The 23,375-nt window shown below is 35.2% G+C and overlaps 1 pseudogene; it reads left to right on the top strand.

The window, feature by feature from the left end:
• The first annotated feature begins 14,683 nt into the window (after positions 1 to 14,683).
• LOC112311429 (glutathione reductase pseudogene) lies at positions 14,684 to 15,705 on the top strand (annotated as a pseudogene).
• The last annotated feature ends 7,670 nt before the right edge of the window (positions 15,706 to 23,375 follow it).

The following is a 23,375-nucleotide window of genomic DNA, read 5'->3' as shown; positions in this document are numbered from 1 at the left end:
CCTAGGTAATCAATTCTATTGTGTAACTAATAAAATTCTTGCAATCTTACTTCCATCAAATTAAATACCTTCTATCCTTTCTTCCTTCTTCAAAGAGTCATTAAGACATCTCCATTAGATTTTAAATTATAGTAAATTATGGTGCTCAAATTTTTGCCACACTCATTTTCTTTCTTATTGGAATTGTAAACTCAATGATTCTAAGGGGAAAATATAACACTACTTATAATATTTTGGCAGACCAAAATTACTAAGACTCATTGTTATAGTATCGTCACGTGGATGAAAACACTGCATCAGTTAGCTTTTGAATACATTTTCCTGTCTTATCGTGCTCTTATATCTGTGTCATAGATTAAAATTCTGAATCTCTCATTCTTTCTTAAGTTTATGTTTAAATTTATGTTAAAAGGCAGATAGAAAGACAAATTTATGTTTGTCTCTGTATCTACCTTTTGACTCCCTCCAGGATACAGGAAGCCTGAGAGTGAATTATTTGAGGTAATTTGGCTGAATCTCAAACAAGTCTTAAGGTGTATAGCAATAGATGGGGAAATAGTAAGATTATAATAATGTACGATTTAAGTAATAAGACAATATTTTGAGCATGAAATGATCTGGAAGTCGTTCTATGTAAACCATGAATTGATATTTTCTATATCATATGCCTATGTTTATTTGCAATTTCACAAAAGCTTCATTATTAGAATATAAGGTTTTAAAACATTATTTGATGTAAAGCTCCATGAAAATGTATTACTTTGTGTTTAGATTTATATCTAACTTATTTGGTTCACAGTAGTAATTGGTATAAGTGAAGTAACATTGTAAAAATATCGAAGTTAAAAAATAAATTTACCATAATTTGTTTTTTCTACAATTCACCTATATTTCTATAATGTAATAACCAGGATATTATACCTTTATACATATTCTAAGACTGAGTAAAATGAAGTTTTTATTTCACTTCTTCTTACTCTAACATATTCTCTACAAGCCAGTTTCCTGAGCTGTGGAATAAGCTAGATAAGATGACAGTTCCCTCTGGATGTATCAAAACATGCCAGAGCAATAAAAAACCATGATCACAAAGATTAAGGTTTCTGACCCCAGTTAAGGTATCGCAGCTTTTTAGAGAGCCACTGGAGAATGGCCTTGAACCTGCTCTCACTGTGTGGCTGGCTCTCTCATCAGTGCACAGGGCATTTCACAAACATGTTGAAACTTAGAAATCTCTCTTTCAAAAATAGAGCTCTAGGGATGACTTAAATCTCTTAACCCACTGGCAAATTTCTGTATCCTGGAGGATTAATCAAGTATTCTGTCGATAAACTTTTGAAGACTTGAGGGAAAGTTACAGATGTCCATGTGGAGTACATGGGAGACATAGTAAAGGGACAGATTTAGGATCGTTTTAAGAAGAGTTTACAACTGAATTATGGGAATGAATGATTCATGCAATCAGAATAGATATTCTCATAGTAAGACTAAACTGACTATTGATGCAGTCATTTATTTTCTATTGTGCTAAGAACATTATATTAGGCACAAATGTGGATATGCAGAGAGCCTTCTGTCATGTACCCTTGTACCAAAAAAAGAAAAAGAAAAAGAAAAAAGAATAACCATGTATAGGATAGAATATAGTCAACGTTAAGTGACATAACAAAGGTAAGTGACATAACAAAGGTATTAATCAGCATCATGGAAGATAACAAAAGCAATTACTTTCATAAAAAATGGAGACTTCCTGGGGACAGTTGGATTTGAAAAAGGCTTGAAGAACTGATAAAATTTAACTATGGAAAGTGTTTAAAAAATACCCCACAAAAAGGAAAACCAAAAAGTCCTACCAATAAAAGGGACTCAAATGCCAAAGAATTTTACTTGAATTTTGTAGAACAGTATTTCCAAACTGTGGTGTAGAACATCAGTATCCATTGAGATACAAATGAATATCTCATTAGAAATAAATAAAGGATTCACTGGAAGAATTACATTTGGAAAAGATCAAGTATGTACTCTACAAGTAAAGAGATCTAGCAGGATAGTGGTCATGGAGCAGAGACTATTATTACAACTACTACTACCACCACCACCACTAACACAGCTGTGACTACCAAACAGAAGCTGAAGATAATGGGGTGTGAGGATGATGCACTGTGAGTTTATGAATAAGGAAGTAGCTTGGTTAATTTCAGTTGATTGATTAGAAAGGTAACCAGCGGTATTTTAGATAAAAACAAAATAGTTGGAATGATTTTTTCTAAAATAAAGCCTGGATCATGTCACTTCTCTAATTAATAGTTTGCAGTGGCTTCTCAAATTGTTTAGAGTAAAAGCCAAAATCCTTATTCTAGTCTTTAAGGTTCTAGGTCCAGGCCTATTATTACATTCTCTCTCTCTCTCTCTCTCTCTCCCCCTCCCCTCCCTCTCCCTATCTCCCTTCCTCCCTCCCTTCTCTTTTTCTCTGTCTCTCAACCTCTTGAAAATTCTGCTGAATCCACACTTTTTTTGTTATTTTTTATATAGATTTTAACACACAAAGCATACATACTATAGAATGTTGTTCTCATTCCAGGGAACACAGTTTCCCAAATTTATACATTGCCTATTCCCTCAGTTCCTCAATTGTCTGCTCTAACTCACTACCTTTTTAAGAAAATATTTTCATCTTTCAATTCTATTACACTGCTCAATTTGTATTTATCACTCTATCATCCTATCATATGCTATGAATTTGATTATTTATTTTCTGTGTGTCTCCCACACTACAGAGGCTGCTCCAAGAAAAAAGGGACAGAAAAACTTCTGTATCCCAACTACCTAGGAAAATGTCAGGCATGTAGTAGTTACTCAATAAATAAGTATTTATTGAGTAAAAAAGGGAACAAGAAAGGGAAGTGTCTCCTTATCAGAAGGCTATAGGTTATAGAGAAAATGAATGTCTGAGTATGGCTTGGACTCTAACACTTGCATCTTTACAGTGTCACATTCCTGAACTTATTTTTTTTTAAGATTCCATGTATTTATTTTCAAAGAGAAGGGAAGGGAGGGAGAAAGATGTCACAGATCAGCACAGGTAACCAGGTTCTTGGTGATTGTGGACAAAGAATGGAACCAAACACACAGAGCTTATAGCAGAAAGAGAGAGCAGATGTATTAAGCGATAGTACACCCCACAGAATGTGGGAGTGGTACAACTCTGAGCAGAGATTGACCGAACATATTTTTAAAACAGGATTAGAAATTCTACTTCAGTGGGTCTCCACGGGTAGATTTTTCGTTGTGCAAAATGATGCATAGCTTTTATATCTTTTGTAATTTTCATAGTTCTTAATATGGTCCTATTTTTATGTATAATGAAAACAAAATAATAAAAACCTCCATTTCTTCAACATGGGTGATCTGATTTTAATATTTACCAGACAAAATGGTTATATCTAATATTATTAATGTATTTGAAAGCAGGCTAAGAGCAGTAATTTGTCCATTGCTACACAGCACATAAACAAAAAAAACTTGGCATTCAAATTCACATCTTTATGAAATTCAAATTCACCTCATGCTTTCATATACCTACTATGGTAATATATAATTCCTAAATTCACAGCTCTTTCCTTGAGTGATGTTCATATCTGACATATAAGTCATCAAAACTGTTGCTTCTCCTTTGCTGACCACATTTTATATCATATACCTAAAATGGCTATTCACATGACTTCTTTCTTCACAGACTCCCAGCCAGTCCCTACTCCACTTTGATCCAAAAATAAATGTTAGATTATGGCCTTTAAATATTTACTCCAAATTGTCATTTCTATCTATTATTTACCATCTTAGTTTATGACCCTTTGAACATAGCTCCACAAATCCTTCTGCACCTCAAAAGCAGTGGCTCTCAAAGAATGGAGGGGGCTTAAATGAAGGAGTATGAAGTAACATAACTTGGAGAATTTTTTAAATTACCACCCTTTTTCCTTAACAGACGTTCCCATGCCTGGGGCTCCAAGCATGAGAGGGTTTTTGGTGGTGGGAGGGGGTTTCACATTTTTTTTTATTGTTGTTCAAGTACAGTTGTCTCCATTGATTTGACTATTCTCCTGAATTCCCACGTCATGACTGAAAGCAAATGCCCAAGAGAGTAAGGATATCACAGTGTTCTACGTTATTATCACTGCCTAGGTCTATGTGATTAAATGTTCTCTCCCACTTGGCCAAAGAAAGACAGAAAAAGAAAGAAAGGAAACAAAGCTGTCCTCTGTGAGAGTTAATGGCTCATTAACAGGTGACTTAGAACCAGACTTGAGTCTAGAAAGAGTATTGTGTATCCGTCTTCTGAGACAAAGGAAGATAGTTTTCTAGGTGGACACTGGAAGAAAATAGTATGAACAAATTGCACATATGATTGTGATGACTATTCTATAAAACTGAGAAGAAACTGGAGTGACAAGAAAGTAATAACACACCTGTATGTTCTTAACTGAAATAGGTATGTCGATAGCAAGTATAACTTTTCTGCCATTATTTTTTTCTAGTTCAGATGTGGCAACATGGGATTTCAGGCTTGAAGTTTCCCACATTCTAAATGTTTTTCACGATGAAATATTTTTAATGAATTTTCACAATATTATATATAATGTATTGTTTTCTATCTCAGTAAAAACACAACTATCTATGACCTATCCTGTTGTACACATTTTATCTGATCTTTCTTGCTTTAGATTTTTTTCACATTTTGTTTGCCTGAATTAATCCCCACTCACCTGGCCTCTTAACACAGAATTCAACAAAAGCTTTACCTCGACAATAACCTTCCCCCGACCCATACAACCTTGGGTTACAAATCTCTCTTATCCTCCCATAGCAATGTAATATTTACCTCCATTATACTAACCATGTATGTGGTGCCAGTTTGCTTATCTGCTTCAACCACTAGGGGATATCTTATTGAAGATAAGACAGTATTTTTTGTTATATTTAAGTCACTTATTTTACTGTCTGATGTCTAGCAGTTCTATTGTAGCCTCTACTTTTGAAAAGGAGAGCTTAGAACCATAGTTTAAAAATCAAGTTTAAACACATTTTGCCATAAGTTAAAGTTTATAGGAACCTTGCTGAAGGAAAATAGGGGGAAATTAGTCACACTAAGTTGAATGGAAATGTGAGAGACACCTTCTCTCCAATGCAGCCATCTGCGCTGATAACAGAGTTGAGAACACACATAATATCTTTTAGTATACAAGAAATAATATACTCAAATAAAAATTTAATGTACACCCTCCGAGTATACTGACATATATTCTAATTTCAGTTATTTTTGAGTACTTAAAGGATTTTTTTGATTATTATAAAACATATACATTCATATAAATTCATTTTTATTATGAAGATCAATCTCAGATTGATTTTGAGAGCACTTGTTTTCATATGAATGATTCTTCTATATTATAAGAGGGTCCAGGCTTTCTTTTTCAGAAATTCTGTGAAATGAAAATACACAAATTTAAGGTAAAATTTGTCCCAAAAATATTTTTTTTTCATTTAGTAATGCATTTTTTTCATTTAATAAAGGAAGTTGAATGAGCTACATGAATGTGCCATCCTGTGTGCTTCTGAAGGATGAAGTGCAAATTCTGAACAATGTATTACTGTCATTAGACTTAGTATTAATTTCCTAACATTTTCTCTCTGATCAGGTTTAGTTCCCCACTTAATAATATGATTATAACCTGCCACACCATATAGATGGTGAATTAACTTTGAATTATTATAAAATCTAATTTGACTTGTAGAAGTTAAATAAACTTATTTATTTTATCAGAGGAAAAGAAGTATAATAAAGAGCCTCCCCACCCCACGAAACCCACCTCCAAGGAAATATTGAGGATTAGTACCAACTTGGTTAAAGTTAATTACAGGGGTAGTGGTTTTATATGCAGGAAAGTGTCGGGCTCTAATAAAGGCATTTCCTAGGTATGATAATTATAAAATGAAATGAAATATTTATTAGTTTCACAGCAAATCCTTAATGAAATGGAAGAGGCTGGAGCTGAAACACAGCCAGCTTTGATAACAGCATGCAAACAACCTCCAGAATCAAAAATCATTCAAAAGTGCCTAATCCCGTAACTGTATCAAAGCTGGCAGGTGCTCACTACACAGAACATTAATTTGGGAGATTTTGAGGGAATTTTAAAGATAACTTCTGTGCCAAATATGTTAAAAGCAATGTGTCTCAGGATAAAAATACTGAATATTTCATAAACTGTAAGAACAGTGAAGATGCAAAAGGTAAGTTAGAGGATATTTTCAATCTCATAGTAATTATATCATTTTCATTGGGTTCTCTGTTTTTACTAGAGGAATTGAATCTGTGCAAGATTGTGAAAGAAAATCAGAATTGTTTAAGTACACACACAATAAAATCACAATAATCAGAAGGAAGGATCAGAACCTAAAGATGTTTGATGTAAAACAGCAAGGATACAGTCGTAGGAAACAGTAATGAATACCTAGATAAGGATTTAAGACAATGTTGGTAAAATCCTATGCTCTTGCATCTAAGTTTTTTCAGCAGTACATAGCCAAGTCCTCTCCTAGAAAGGTTCCCAGTGTCCTGCAAGCCAACTTAATAATCTTATGTGAAGCCTTCAACACTTAACTGTGTCTTTCAGTGAGTTCTGAATTAGTACTACATTAACTAAAATTCAGCAAGGGAAGGGGTTTATAGAAAAGTGAGAATATATACCAAATGAGAATCAATAACCAAAATATATTTGATTTCATAAAGAAATGTCAAAAGTGGCATTAATCTGATTTAAAGTTGTGATGTTTTGTGGATCGAAGGGGTAAATGATTTTCTAAAATGATATTATCTTTTAATATGTATCCTTGATTACATGAGCTTGAAAACACAGATTAAAAATGTCATATAAGAAATTGCAGTAGGAAGACCTAAGGAAAATATAGCATTGATTAGTGATCCAACAAAAAGGAAGTAATAATTAAAAAAAAAATAACTCATGATGCTTTTTCTAAAGTGGACAAAATATTCTCCTATCAGAAGGATATTTTAAAAAGCATGATTAGGCAAATGAAAAAATGACAAAAAGTTGCATCTGTGTTTTAGTGCTTTCTAATCTTCTAGTGCTTCTTAGAAGTAGACCATGGTGGGTGAGTGCATGAAAAATTTAATATTTTTATTTTATCAGGTTTTGTATTCACTCTTGGGATGTACAATCAATTCTATGTAATCAATCAATTCTATGTAGGTCTTATTTCTACCTCAGTTTTACTCTCGTCCTTTTAAACCTCCAAACTTTGATCAATTTCTTTAACCACACTTTTGTTAAGATTTTCAATTCTGTTTTCATTTTCCATTTTTGAATCTACTCAGTAAACCCAAAGCTGAAGCAATCCAAAAGACTGATTTTTTGTTCCTATACCTGGACAGTTGATTACAATCAAAGAAAATCACAAAATTCTCAGAAATTTGCTTCTGTAAATTAATGTTTTCTGAGCTGAATAGGGCCATTTACCCTGCTGACCAATTCTCTATTCTGTTAAGATTTTTCTCTATTTTCCATAATGTCTAATCAAACCATTTCTTATCTCCTTAACTGTCCTACTCTATTACCTTCCCACTCATTATCAGCAGAAAACCTGTTCTTTACTTCACAGAAATGTAGACACACTCAGATAAAAACTCCTTCAAAGTCGTGAACCCCATCTACCAAGACATGGTGTATTAAAACTTCTTTATCATATTATGACAGCAAATGCCTCATTCTGGCTGAGGAGTTAGTTATAACTCCTCCACTTGTTCTCTGGATCCCATGAGTGCTACCTCAGGAATTGCATTCCAACTATTGAAGTTTATCCCATTGTCACTTATTCTTTCTCTTTTTTCTACTTGCATTTTTGAAAAGTCTTCACATTTTTCCCATTTGTTCTTACACTTCACCTCTTCTCCAGTTTTATTTCCTTCTATTACCTGGCATTACCAAACACCTTGCAAAAGACATCTAAAATCCCTGTGCCTCCTTTCTTTTCCCATTTATTATTCAAGCATAGCTATCTGAATTTCATCCTTTACTCATCCACTGCACAAGCTCTCAGAAAGACTATTCCTGAACTTTTGTTCCTATACTCAATGATCACTTAGTTCTCACTTATCTATTTTTCAGAGTATTTAATATTGTAAAAATAATATCCCCCCTTGAAACAAAACTTTCCATAAATTTTTCAATATTAAGCTCTTTTGGTTCTTCTCCTACTCAACTCCTTGATTGCTCCTTCTCAGCCTCCTTACATATATTTGCCTTGAACTGATTCATTCACAGGTCGTTCTAACCTGTCTGTTGATGACTTTTTTGACAGACTCTCTGCAGCCCCTGCCACTTATTCAAGTGACCAGACTCACTCAACATATGATATTTGTAACATGGCATTCTTTACACTGATCTATGAAACAATGAAAGTGAAATCTCTAGATTCACTTCTAATAAGGGGTTTCCTTTTTATGAGCTAGCACCAAACAAATGTGTATGAATGTTTCCCTTATGTTTCCTCTGAGAAAATGGACAGGGAGATATTTTACAGTGTCTAGTCTGTCTTTGTAAGGTTTCAGAGGTAAGCAAACACTTAAATATTAAAGGAAAATTTTAAAACACAAGAAAATAGACATGGCTAGTGTAACTCAGTGGATTGAGGGCAGGCTTGAAAACCAAAGTGTCACTGGTTCGATTCCCACTCAGGACACATGCCTGGGTTGTGGGACAAGTCCCCAACTGGGGGTGCTTAAAAGGCAACAACACATTGATGTTTCTCTCCCTCTCTTTCTCCTTCCCTTCCCTTCTCTCTAAAATAAATAAATAAATAAATAAATAAATAAATAAATAAATAAAACTATTTAAAATACAATAAAATATAGGAGAATGACTTTATAATCTTTTGTTAGGGATGATAATAAAAAGATGAGTTTCAATCTAGAAATATATTTATCACACTTGCATCTGAAAAAAAGATTAGTATCCATAATATATAAATAAACTTTTAGAATAAGCATAATAAATGCAATAGGCAAAACGGGGAAATAGGCATCTCACACAAAAGAAAATCTAAATTGCCTCAACATGCAACATGTAAATGATACCATTATAAAAAGTAAAATGCAAATTAAAATCCCACTGAATGTGAATTAATTTCTAATATATTTTTAGATGTTAAGATGCCTGACAACACCAAGTGTTGTCCACAATGTTAAGCAGTGGGACCAATTCCAATATTTGGCATCTTCTCTAGAGAAACCTTCACTTAAGAACATCAGGAAATGTGTAAGAGTGTTTGAAGTGGTATTATTAATAACAAGGGAATAAGAAAATCCTAAATGCTCATCAATATTAGAAGAAATAAATTTCAGTGTACAAATAATATTACACAAACATGAAGTAAATGAAATGTAACTCTGTGTGTCAATATGGATGAAACTTGAAAATCATTTTACTCAAAACAAAGTTATACTATAATCTCCTAAAAATAGGGAGAAATAAAGTTTTGAGGTATTTATGTGTGTAGTGTATACCAGAAAAAAATCAAAAGAATGTTTAAATAAATATACTAAATTTAGCATTGTGACTAGTACTAAGGCTGTGTGACAGAAGAAAATCAAATATATTAGGACTATGTACTGAATTTCAAATACATTGCTTCTGTTCTGTTACATAAGCTGCGTTGAGTATATTTTCATTTTGTTATAATTCTTTAAATTGTACATATCAGTTATTTGCACTTTTTTAATTTACAAAGTTTATTGGTCAAAAAAGAGAAGAAACATTTCTCATTAACTAGAAGAGAGTATAACGTCCAATTGAGGTTTTTGAAAAATGATAGTCGTCTCTTGATGTAAACTGAACGATCTTTCACAGACACCCATGTCACAATCCCCGAAACCTATGAAAATGTTACCTTATATGGCAAAGTGACTTTCAGATGTGAGTTAAATATCGGGAGATCAGACAATTATTTGGGATTCATTATTCAGGTGAACTCAGTGTAGTCATAGGGTTGTTACAAGTGGAAAAGGGAGGCAAAAGAGTCAGGGGAACATATGAGTATAGAAGAAAGGCCCAGAAAAGTACAAATCTTCTGACTGGGATGAAGGAGAAAGGGGACAAGGAATACAAGTAGCCTCAAGAAGCCGCAAAGTCAAAGAAGCTGGAGACGGATTTTTCCCAACGGCTCCAAAAGGAGCACAATCCCGATAGCACCTGACACTGGTTCAGTGAGACCCACTTTGGCCTTCTAACGTCAGAGCTCTAATATAACAAAGTCGAGTGCTTTCACACCACTAAGTTTGTGGTATTTTTGATATAGTAGCAATAGGAAACAACTATATCTTCAATTCAAATGATCTTCAGGAATTGCTGGAAAAACAAAGATAAGAGATTACCAAAAAAGTCGCTGCCTACATCATGGCTACCGCTACCACTTAATTTATGGTTAGCTGTACAAGGCATTTTGCAAAAATTGGCTACATGTATTCTGTATTTAAATTTAGCAATAAATCATTATTTCCATCTGACAAATAAGGAAACTAAGGCTTTGATGAGTTAAGAGAATTATCGATTTTTCAAAACCACAATGTGAATAACTTGTATATGCCTAAACTTATTTAAAAATAAAAAATACATTTTATTTGTGAAATCACCAGAGATAAAATGTCATGCTTAATTTATAATTCAATTAATTTATTGTATTAAATGTATGCGTTACTATGCATATATGATGTGATAAGTAATATGACTATAATTACATATAAGCATAATTGTATTGAAGTACTTCTATTTGATCTGTCAACATTACAAAAATGTAAATCACATGTGAAAATTCCTCAGAATGAGGATGCTGGTCCTGGGAACAATGCTGCAGGACTAGACTATAAATTCAAACCTTTGTGATAAAGGGAAAAGAACTGTTTGTGAATAGTTCTTATTCAACCTATTTTATGCATGTATTAAATTATATGTGAATATTGATTTAGAAATTTGCTCTAAATTTTCCTCAACCAGAACAGTTTGAGGAGGTTGAGTGTAATCTAAGTATATGAAATATATTTCTCATTTTTCCATTGCACTCAATCACTAGAACAAATTTTACTTTGATCCCCATGCAAGTAAAGTGTTAGTGAAGCCACAGAGGGAGTAAGAATAAGATTGAATGAGTCAAAGGGAGAACCAGAGAGAGATAAAGAAACCAAGAGGATTTTTTTTTTTTTTGGATTGAAAGAGGAACAACATGGCAACAATGAGGGGAAAAAGTTAGTTGTCACCAATTATTTCTGTATTGTAACATTTCAGGTTTATAAAAATGTCAAGTAAAGCACTGAGGAAAATAGTTTACAAACACAAAACTCTAAAAAAATATGATCAAAACGAGATCAAAGACAACATTAAGGAGATTAACGTGGTGACTGGGATCAACTTTCTACTTTACTGTTATTTAAAGTCAATTCAACGTTCAATTTTAACCATGCTCAAAACAGGAATTGATTTTAATGGCTCCTATGGAAAAAAAATTTCCTCAAAAATTCTAACAAAAATATTTTAAGAAAGTAGTTGTGCCTGCAATGGTTGTTATCTCCCTATGCCTCAAAACAGGAATTATATAGTAAGAGAAAAAGTATTTGAAAAAAGAAAAGTCAGTTTGATACTCAGAGCTCTGGTTCAAAAATCTCTCCATATCATCCAACCCTGACACTTGCGCAGTCAGTTGTCAGTTTAAAAAGTGCTCAGTTATACTATGCTTCTATAGGTCACACCTCTCAGAAAAAGAATAAAATTCACCTGGAAGATACAGGTGGAGAAGTTTAATAATATATACAGAAGATGGAGGCTTGCTTGTATTTGTTTTTAAAGATTTGGTAAATAGTTATAAACATTTATGTAATATTTATAAATGAGTTAATCTAAATTTAACATGTATGTTCAGCTTTATAAAAGTTCACATGCCCAGTTTTTACTCACTTATTCTAAACTTCTTTTTTTTCCTTCCATATATTTGACAGAATGCTTATAAATTTTCAAGCAATCAGGATCAAGTAAGCATTTCTGAGTAAGGAAAGACATGTCTAATACTATAAAGGTAATATAGTGGATTTGCACCCCAGTCGAGAATCCATGAAGAAAACAGTCTCACCAAACAAGACTCTCACAATCTGACTCTCCTTGAGAAACTTACATTCAACAGTTGAAGGCTGGGACCTTACTTTTCTTGATTTTGTAGTATGTGTGATTGAAGTTAGTCTATTTATGCTTCTAAATATTAATATATGACAACACTTCTAAGTATAGTAAATGACATTTGGATGTTGCTTTTTTGACACAAGCACCATTAGTCTTGGAGTAATTCTGCTCAGACTTTGAAAAATTAAGTTTTTACTTTTATTTATTTATTCCTTTAAGTTGCCATGTCATATACAAAACAGACATCTTCGCTCCATTCCTGAGATCCCCATTGTAAGTTTATCACATCTCTGACACCCAGCACCACTGGAATCAAGAATGTGATGAGAGTTTTTTATAGTGTGGAGAGATGCTGCTCAAGTGTTAGAGGGGAAACATGGCGTAAGAAACAGGGCAAGGCTCGGAGATAGTATAAAGTTTAGGAGTGTGCAGTTTGTATCTGATATAATTCATAAAAAGGTTTCTCTATTTTTTGTTTGTTTTTTACCAACAATTTGTTACAGCTGCACCCAAACAGCAGTTTCTGGTTAGAGACCATCAGAAAACAGATGATACCCTCAAATAGTAGTTAAGGAGAATTTAAGGAAGCAGCTTTCACACCTATAAGATCTGTCCGGAAAGTATCCAGCCATGTACTATGAAAAATAGAAACATATATTGAAGAAGATACAAGATGCAAGAGACATTGTATAAAGGACAATAATGCTTCAGTCCCCTTCAGAGTAGGCACTTTGGGACCTCACACAGTTCTCCCAATGTCTCTTCCACTGTTCAAAACAGTCTGTAAAATGCTCTGTTGGAATCACCATCAGTTGCCCCATTGTATTTTCCTGAATCTCATCAATGGTCTGAGATGTCTTCCCTTTCAAAAGTGATTTTAGTTTAGGGAAAAGCCAGAAGTCACAGGGTGCCAAATTTGGGCTGTAGAGGGGCTGAGTCACCTAGATGATTTGATGTTTCACCAAAAAACTCCACAAGAGATGTGATGCATGAGTGGATGTGTTGTAGTGATGAAGCTGCCAATCACCAGCTGCCCATAGCTGTGACTATTTTTGTAGTATTGCATCTCTCAGTGACGAACTTTGAGGTAGTACTCCTTATTAATTATTTGGCCTGGAGGAGCATACTCATGACGGACAATACCTTCCCAATCAAAAAACACAATTAGCATGGTCTTGATCTTGCTGTGACTTTGCTGTACCTTCTCTGAGTGTGGAGAGCCAAGAGACTTACATTGGGTCAACTGGGCCTTCATTTCCAGATGATAGCCATAGACCTACCATCATCTCTGGTTATGATCTTTCTGAGGAAATCTGGTTCATTGGTAGTGGTTTGAATCAAGTCATTAACAATTACAGCATGATGTTCCTTCTGCCCTGGTAGCAGAAACCATCGAACAAATTTTGCCAGGACATATTTCATGACAAAATCCTACATCAAAATCTTGGACACAGTAGTTTTTGGAGTCCCCATATCAGCAGTTCTCACACTGTCAGTTGCCGATCTTTGTTGGTTGCAGCCCATACACATTCAACATTCTCAGGGGTTCTGCCTGTTGCAGGCCTTCCAGAACATGAATTACTTTCAAAAGATTCTCCACTATATTTGAAGTGTTTGTGCTACACTTTTATTTGCACTGCACTCATTGCATCACCCCCAAAATCCTTCTGAATCATTAGAATAGTTTCCACAGAGGAATGCTCAAGCTTAATGTAAAATTCGATGCAGACCCATTGCTCTACTCGCTCAGTCTTTTGAATGTGATGGCCACACAGTACACATGCTCATACAAGGGCATCTATTGCCTCCACTGACTAGTAGAGTGAAGTCGTCATCATTCACATGTGCACTCCAGTCCATTCTCCCTGACTGCCAGGTTACATCAATGTTGTGTAAACAACTCTTGTTACATTAAGATTGGCTGGACTTTTTCCAGACAGACCTCATATGTAAGCAGGGTTAGGGGAAATATCATGGGCTGCTGGGACTTTAGGAAGTCAAAACTGGGCAAAGATGTGGCCGCTACAGCCCTGAATCTAAAGTGTGGCTATAACTGAGTTATAAACCCATCCAGCTAAAAAGAAAGAGAATTCATTTGAATCTGAAGGTAGAGAATAACTCCTAAGGGCAAAGAAAGCAGTGGAGGGTAGTGGAAAATGCATCTCAGATGGAAAATAAAAATATCTAGCTCAGTTCTCCTTCTCTTGCCCCCTCAGGATACACTCTCCTTATTCTGTCAGTGACTACAATACTACCCGAAACCTAAACTGAAACACCAGCCACCATAAGTATATGCTTTTACATGATGAAAGTAAGGGTAAAAAAGGCAGGGTAAGGAAAATAAAATAATTAATAGAAAACATAAAGATGGGAGAGCTAGACACCAGGGTTGTGGTGGTGGAGTGCCACAAACTGGGTGGCACTTGTGTGAATGTCAGATGTGTACCCAAAATGGTGGCATGCCCTTGCATCCACAGGAGAGCCAGATCCCTGGTGCCAGACTAGGAATAACCAGTGATAGATTGTTTTTCAGCTGGAACAATTGTCTAGCTGCAGTTTCATTGTTGGTACAGGACACATTGATGTGGAGATAGCTGGGATCCTTTCTAGTCTGGCCCCTGAAACACCACTCATGATACCACCCGATAAGGTGCTTAGACATTTTGATTCAATAATCAGTTCCAACTGCACTGAAGAGCTGGAGAATGTTGGCATAGAGGTCCTGAAGGGCTCCTAGGTCAAGGAAGTTAAAAACGCTTCCTTGCATCTGAAATTCTGCACGGCTACTTCAGTTCCTGGTTAGGAACCCACCTTGACCACAATTCCAGATGTTGACTGCCTGCTGTGGGCCATTGGACAGGACCCAAATTCCAGGGGTCTGAATTTAAATAAATTCAAAGGTCAGATCATCATAGACGAAATCCAGAATACTAACATAAAAGGCAGTTATGCAGTTGGGGATGTGTAGAGAAGCTCTTTTTATTCCAGTTGTCATAGCTGTTGGCTGAAAAGTAGCCCACAGACTTTGGAATGCAAAGATTCCAAATGAGACTATGACAACATCCCCACAGTAGTCCTCAGCTGCCATGTATTGGCACAGTAGGACTCACAGAAGATGAGGACATTTCTAAATTTGGAGAAGAAAATGCGAAGATCTATTCAACCACCTTTACCCCAACATATCATGCAGTTACAAAGGGGAAACAAAATGTGTGATGAAAATGATTTGGACTAACAAAGAGGAGAAGGTGGTTGGGATCCATATTGAAGGAATTGGGGTGATGAAATGCTGCAGGGTTTTGCTTTGGCAGTAAAAATGGGGGCCACAAATGCCAACTTTGACAACAAGGTTGGCATTCACCTCACCTCTTAGGAAGAATGATTCACACTTCGTGAGAACTCGGAGAGACTCATGTGGCTAGCAGTTGGACCCATCAACCTTCTGAAAGGAACCAAATAGCCACATTTACTTGAACTTTTTCCATTTTATATATTTCTTTATTATAATCAGGACTGTCTGATAGTGGAAATTTTCAGTAAATAATAAAATTTATTTTTGTAATTATAAATTTTTGTTAATCCAAAATTGATTTTTATTTGATCACTTCTCACAATAATTAATATTTTAAAGTTTTTTGTTTATTAACAGCTCTGTGGTTAGCTGGTTGGTTTGTTCCAGCCTCATCCCAAGTGTAAAACTATATAAACTACAATTAAATCAATGTACTTGAGTGAATACAGTCTGCCACTTTTTATAGAGCAAGATGACAGCAGCTGTTCACATTGATATAATGCAAATACACAGAATCTTTTCTTATTTTCGAAGCCAGCACTGTGCTTTGCATGTTACAACTCTGCTTCAATGATGTGAACTTTCTCTAAAAACATATAACTGAAGAGGACTCTCTCCCTTATTTTATTCTTTTGTTTTAAACAATTAAAGATTATTTGTTGCTTTTATGAGATGAAGTACATCAAATTTGCGAAATATTTGGGGAGGTTGGTCATGTAAGTGAGGGACATTTTTGAAGTGATTCCAGAAGGAGAAAGACTTAGATACTGCATATGTCCCTTCCTCTGCTAAGAGATAATAGTTCAATGAAAAATTCCAGATTTTGTATATGGGTTCTTGCCATTTTATTTTTTCTGAAAACAATTTTGAAGATAAAATCATATTCTTTAAAAAAAGAAAATACAAAATACCCTTTTAGCAAAAAAAAAAAAAAAGAAAGGTCATACTTTCATCTTCGTTTTTGCTTATTTGTTTTCAAATTTGATAGATCAAATAATGCCAGGATCACGATGGGCTATTTGGATCTGATCATTACCATGGTGCATGATCAAACATTCAGTCTCTGCCATTGCCCAAAAGCAAGCACACGGCTGTTTTTCAAACATGGCCTTACTCCAAAGTCCTAGAAGTCTGCACTGTGATTACCATATTGAGGGTCCTCAGAGCCTCCTGCAATATCTACATCTCTTAGAAATTTCCAGTACCATGAAACTCAAGGAGCAGGCCAGTTTGCCTGAACCTTGATTTGCTATAGAAAGACCTTATACAGATATATTCTAACTCTTTCAAAAACTGGATAACCAGTGTTTTGTTTTGTTTTTTTCTTTTTTCTTTTTGTTTTTAGCAACTACAATTTAAATTTAGCTTCTATATTTAAGAAAACACATTATTTTCATCAAGAAGACATTTTAGGTCATTTTAACATTTTCTTGAATGAACCCCAAAGAGGGATTTTTTTCTTTGTTCCAACCCCTATTTCTCTCTACCCTACCCCTCCCTTGCTTTTTCTTATTATCCCCCCTACTTATTCCCACAAGAAAGCATTAGGCTCATTTTTGTGCAAAACATAGGCAAACTTAGGTCAGCAGTATAAGGTTCTGAAATAGAAGTCTGCTCACTTATGCAAGATAATTACTTCTTCAGCTTTCCTCTTTCAAAGAGTGATAAAAACTCAAATGAGGTGAAAGCTCTACTTTTTCAGGAAGTGACATTATTTTAGTATTTCATTTTCTGTTGTGAAGTTCTGAAATACAGAATCTTGATAAAGCACTTTGAGAAAATCTTTGTGGAGTAACAATTATAGCAGAAGTACCTTTTATATTAGGTTTTCTATTTTAATTAGATCAATATGATTGGCAGGCCTAGGATGATATCATGTCTATTTCGTGTGCTGCAGCTTGAATAAAAATGATTGGATATACGATAAGGAGAAGTAGGGGTTATGCAGTGGAAATTTAGTTCACCAGTTGGAATATTAATTTTATTGTAGGCATCCTGGGAGATTTCAAGTTTAATTCAACATATGGTCTGTAAATTTAAAATTAAATTTATTTTATAAATTTGACACAATAAGAATTAAACTCAACTAAAGGGTATAAGCATATGGTAGATTTTCCTCCACTAATTGAGAGCCTTGTGCTATGAAGTGTGTGGAAGAGGAGTTTGGTAACTTTACTTTCATTTTTATCACTATACATAACTACACAGATTACTTATATTCCTCATTGGTGTTTATCCTAAAGCAAACATGAAAAAAATGTTTTGTTAAAGAAGATTCAAGGGAATAACTGCTCTTTTTAAAAAGAATCTAGATTTATATATGTATACATTTTCATATACAACTATGTGCACATACCCACTCATATATTTATATACACATATGCTGTTGCTCATCTGCCCAAAATAGTCTTTTTTTCAGCTTTACTGAGGTATAATTGATAAAATTACAAGATATTTAAAGTGTAAAATGTGATGATTTGATGATAGAGAGATAGATAAATAGATAGATATTCCCCCTTTTTAAAATAACGGCATATTTCTATCTTGTAGAAATCCCTATCTTATATATCTTTGGTGGGAGGCATTATTCAGCCAAACTGCATAATTTCTCCTACTAAGTCTACAACCTCCTCTAATCTACTTCTGATGACATTACTCGATTAAAACCACCTTGAATTCAGTTCACCAAGGATCTGAATCCCTTAAATACAGAAAATGTCTTCAGTTCTCATATTCTTCCCATTATCTGAATCAGTTGACAACTTATTTTCAAGAACGTGTTTTCTTCTTCACTCTCTTTTAGATTTTTTGACTATACTCTCATGAATTCACTCATTCTACTTTTCCTTTACTTATCCTCACTCTATTTAATCAAAGAATACATTTTTAGATCTGATTCTAACTCATGAATATAATGATTGCATTTTATTTTTGTCCTACCCATTCTACCTGGTTGTTCTCAGAAATGCAGATAAAGACTTTAAGCTGAACAGTTTATTTGTTGTGAATTAAACATTTAGTGAAACAGTCAGGACCACAAGTTTTCCAAACAGAAAAAAAAAATCATTATTTCTAGTTTGTGAAGTAAGGTCAGGATATAGGTATTCTGGCATCCTTTGTCCTAGCCTCTTCAGGCTCCTTCTTGACTTTACTAATATGGCAAGGTCACTGCATCAAGGAATAGCTCTGGACAAATTCTGCCAGCTCCATGAACAACACAGCCACTATACAAAACGTAGGCCTCCCAAACGGCTGTACTGAATAGGGAGACTCCAAGACATCTGTATGCGTAGAACATGTTCCCTAGGCTGTCCCTTCCAAATCCAGAGTGTGTGCAGACTTCTTCTAAGAAAAATGGTGATAATAAAGTTGTACAATTTTTCTCTCCTCATTTTCCATGAGCATTCATTGCTTTTTGTGAGAGGAGAATGATAGAGTGAGTTTTCACTCAGTGTTCTTACATTTTTAATCTGCTATCCTTTCCACTTCTAGCTTATACATGTTGGGGTGGGAAGTGAAATTTTCCTTCTGTTTCTAGAGATAAAAATGGGATTTTTCTTGTTTTCTGGGACATTTGTTTTTGATATTTCAACACAGATATTGGAACAAGAGAGCTGAATATCTGTTCAAGCTGCTGTAATGTTGAAAATAGTGCCACATACTAGGAACTTTTTTCCATAAATTACTTTTCTCATTTTGTTTGCAGAAGGAAATTATGAAAATCTCTACAGTCAAACTATTTGACTCTTTATCATCAGTTCTTAAATGTGACTTGAAAGGGCTCTGTTATACATGAGTATAATCCAGGATGAAACATCTCCCCACAAATATTTCAGACACTTGCTTTGGAATCTATAGGGAAAGAATAAGCCTTAGCACTCACACATGAACTAATTTATAATTTTCATTTGGGAAGCAATTCAAGTATGTACTTGTAAACAAAGGAGAAAGAGTAAAATATATATTTCTTAAGAGAGTCAAATATTCATTTTAAAAACAAAGAATTAACAGAAAATAAGAAAAAGTATACTTAGAAGACATACATATACATATATACATTTGAAAAGAAAAACATTCAAAGTACTTTTATAAAGATTTTTGAATAAATGAAATAAAAATATTTTTATAAGGGCACTGATTTTCCTCATTACTGCCTAATGTCAAAGATATAGAAAAGTATAATTTGATAAGCTGGATTTTCCATTCCTATTCCTGAAGGTACATTGTGGAATTTTATTATACAGAGGTAAAATGGCTCTCAGAGAAAGAGAAATAACACATCTTTGCAAGTGGAAAAAAAAACATTTTGTTTTGGAAACTTGATAGCATTTCTGTTCTAGGAAACTTTAATCCCACTAGTTTTATGTGTGAAATAATGAGCCAAAGAGTCAATACATACTTTTCTGCAGTGGCAAAGGTCACAAGCCTTTGGTTGTTCACACTGGAGCTCTTTGGGCTTTCAGGGAACATGAGCTTCATTTGAAAATCCTCGCTTTGTGATGGCTGCTGTGTCTCATTTGTTCAGAGCACAGCATATTTCAAGGCTGAGGGTTGCACATTCAAATGCTGAATTTAAACAAGGATCTTAGAAAACATTTTATGGACAATTGCAAAATGACATTTGGTCATTTTAAGTAACATCCCAGTACAGTTTTACTTCAAAGTTGTTATATTTTTGATATGGATTAAATACATTTTTTTTCAAAAAAACACCAGAGATATTAATTAAATTGTTCATTTAAATGACTATTAAAATATTATGATAGTTAATTTTGTGTGTCAACATGAGTGGGCCAAAAGATACTCAGATTAAACATTATTTGTGGTCATGTCTGTGAAGTTATTTCCAGGTGAGATTAGCATCTGAACTGGTGGACTCAGTAAAGCAAATGCCTCCTCCAATATGAGTGGACGGATTCTAATCTATTAAGGGGCTGAATAGAACAGAGTGAAGGAAAGAGGATTTACCTACCTCCTGCCTGGCTGCTGAGTTGAGACATCATTTTTCTGCCCTTGGACTTGAATTGACACCGTCAGCCTCCATGGTTCTCAGGCCTTTGCACTTTGATTGGAATAGCACCACTACCTATTTTGGAGATACTTTACAGGCAGAAGACCTTAGGAATTCTCAGTCTCCACAAAAGCAATACCACCATCCTGGGAGTATTACAGAGACCAGTGGCACCATGGAGGACTTGAGTGATGCAGAGATGGTGATTCCCACCACATTCTCATTCAACTGTCCTAAGTGGCCTGTGCAGAGGACTGATGGATCTTGAAGACAGACATTGGATTATGAAGATTGACATTGGATTATCATAAACAAAGCATAATAGATGTAGTTTTATTGCTTGAGCAAATTAACCCATACCCTGGTGCTTGATATGCAGCTACTGATCTAGCAAATGCCTATTGCTACATCCTTATCCATAATGTCCACCAGAGCAGTTTGATTTCATTGGCAAGGCCAGCAATACACCGTCACTGTCCTACCTCATGGTTATATAAAATCACCAGACCTATCATAATTTAGTTTACAGGGATCATGATCACCTTTTCCTTCAAAAAGACACCAATTGGTTCATTACATTGGTGACATGATACTGACAAGGCTTATTGAGCAAAAACTATCAAGTACTCCAGATTACTGCCATTTGCATATCCAAGAGTGAAATAAATGTGATAAAAATTCTGAGACTTCTGCCTCAGTGAAATTTCCAGGGGTCTTGTGGTGTAAGTCATATCTTTTCTAAAATGAATGATAAGGTGTTGCATGAGGTCCCTCCTACAACCAAAGAGGATACAGATATCTAGTGGGCCTCTGACCATTTTGGAGGTGACATATTCTTCATTTGCACGTGTTACTCTGGTCCATTTACCAAATGACTGGAAAGTGTTTTAATTTATGTGTGTGTGATACCAGAGAAAGAGAAGGCTCTTAACCAGGACAAGTTTTCTATGTAAGGTTTTCTGAAGCTTGCACCATCTAATCCCTCAAATACAAAGGTGCTCAAAGGGTCAGTGGCAGACAGGGATCCTGTTTGGGGCCCTTGGCAGGCTTCTTTAGTTATATCACAGATTAAACCTTAGGATTTTGGAGCAAAGCCCTGCCCCCCTCAGCAAATAATTACTATCCTTTTCAGAAATAGGCTCTGGCCGGGTAGTTCAATTGGTTAGATCATCATCCCTGTACACTAAGGTTGTAGGTTCAATTTCCAGTCAGGGCACATACAAGAAGCAACCAATGAATGCATAAATGGATAGAACAGCATATCAATTCTCTCTCTCTCTCCCTCTCTCTCTCCCTCCCTCCCTCCAAAATCAATTTAAAAATGTTGTTTTAAGGAATTAACTGCTAGCCTGCTAGTTAGCCCTAGCTGAGACTAAATGCTTAACCATGGGTCACCAAATTACCTGGGGACCTGAGCTGTTCATCATGAATTGGGAGTTACCTGACTCACTAAGCATGAAGTTAGGTGTGCATCAGAGCTTTCCCTCATCACATGGAAGTGGTATATACAAGATCAGGTCAGAGTAGACACTGAAGGAACAAGTAAGTTACTTGAAAAAGTGTCCCAAATGCCTATGGTCCCCACACCTGCTATATCACCTACTCTCCCAGCCTTCACCTCTGGTCTCATGGGCAATTCCCTATGATCTTCTGAGAGAGGAAAGAAGACTAATGCCTGGTTTACAGATGGTTCTGCAAGACGCGCAGGCCCCATTCTAAAGTGGACAGCTGCAGCACTGCAACTCCTCTCTGGGACTCCCTAAAGGACAGTGGCAACGAGAAATACTCCCAGTGGCAGCGCTTCAAGCAGTACATCTTACTGTTTACTTTAATTAGAAGGAGAAATAGCCTGATGGGGGATTCTATACGGCTACATGGGTTAGCACCAACAGTTTGGCTAGATGGTCAGGGGCTTAAAAATGGCATGATTGAAAAATTGATGACAAAAATATCTGAGGAACAGGTACAGAGACACATTTCTGAGTGGGCAAAAAACATGAAGATATTTGTGTCTCATATGACTACTCACCAAAGGGTGAACTTAACAGAGGAGGTCTGTAATAATCAAGTAGATGGGAGGACCCATTTTGCAGCTACCAGCTAACCTCTTTCCAGAACCACCCTGCCATTGCCCAGGAAGGTCAGGAACCAAATGGCCATGGTGGCAGGATGGAGGTTACATGTATATATGAATTTGAAACTTCTAAATCAAAGGTGGCAAACACAAGGCCCGTGGGCCGAATCTGGCCCTCCACCTTGTTTCATCCAGCCCAGCACCTTGTTTCTACCTGGTGGCAGCACCAAGCTCCTTGCTCCTAGTTAAGGAGTAGTTACATTTATACAGTCCTAAAATTACATTTGGCCCTTTGAAGGCAACTGTGAGGCTGATGTGGCCCCTGGTGAAAATAAGTTTGACACCCCTGTTCTAAATACATGAAATATCAATGAATATGTACCAACTTGTGTTTACATGTATGTCTTTTTAAGATACCACTAAGCATCTGAACTTCACATACTAGTATAAATGTGACCATATGTTATTATTTCTTTATTACATATTAAACATTTTTAATTTAAATTTAACAGTTTTCATAAAGCTTTCATCTAGAGTTAAACATCTACTATACATGTTTAATTATTTCAATTTCCAAGAAACACATACATTTTATAGCACCATGAAATGCACTTTATAATTTTTATTTTTTTATATTATATTGTTAATATAATATAAAACATTCTCCAGTATAATGGAGAATGAAATAATTTTTCACATCCTCACCATTAAAACATGTGGGCTTTAGTTGTTCTCATTCTTCATTCAAATGTC

The sequence above is a fragment of the Desmodus rotundus genome, chromosome 13 (assembly GCF_022682495.2).
Source record: "Desmodus rotundus isolate HL8 chromosome 13, HLdesRot8A.1, whole genome shotgun sequence".
Classification (NCBI taxonomy): domain Eukaryota; kingdom Metazoa; phylum Chordata; class Mammalia; order Chiroptera; family Phyllostomidae; genus Desmodus; species Desmodus rotundus.
This window is presented reverse-complemented; position numbering and strand designations above follow the sequence as displayed.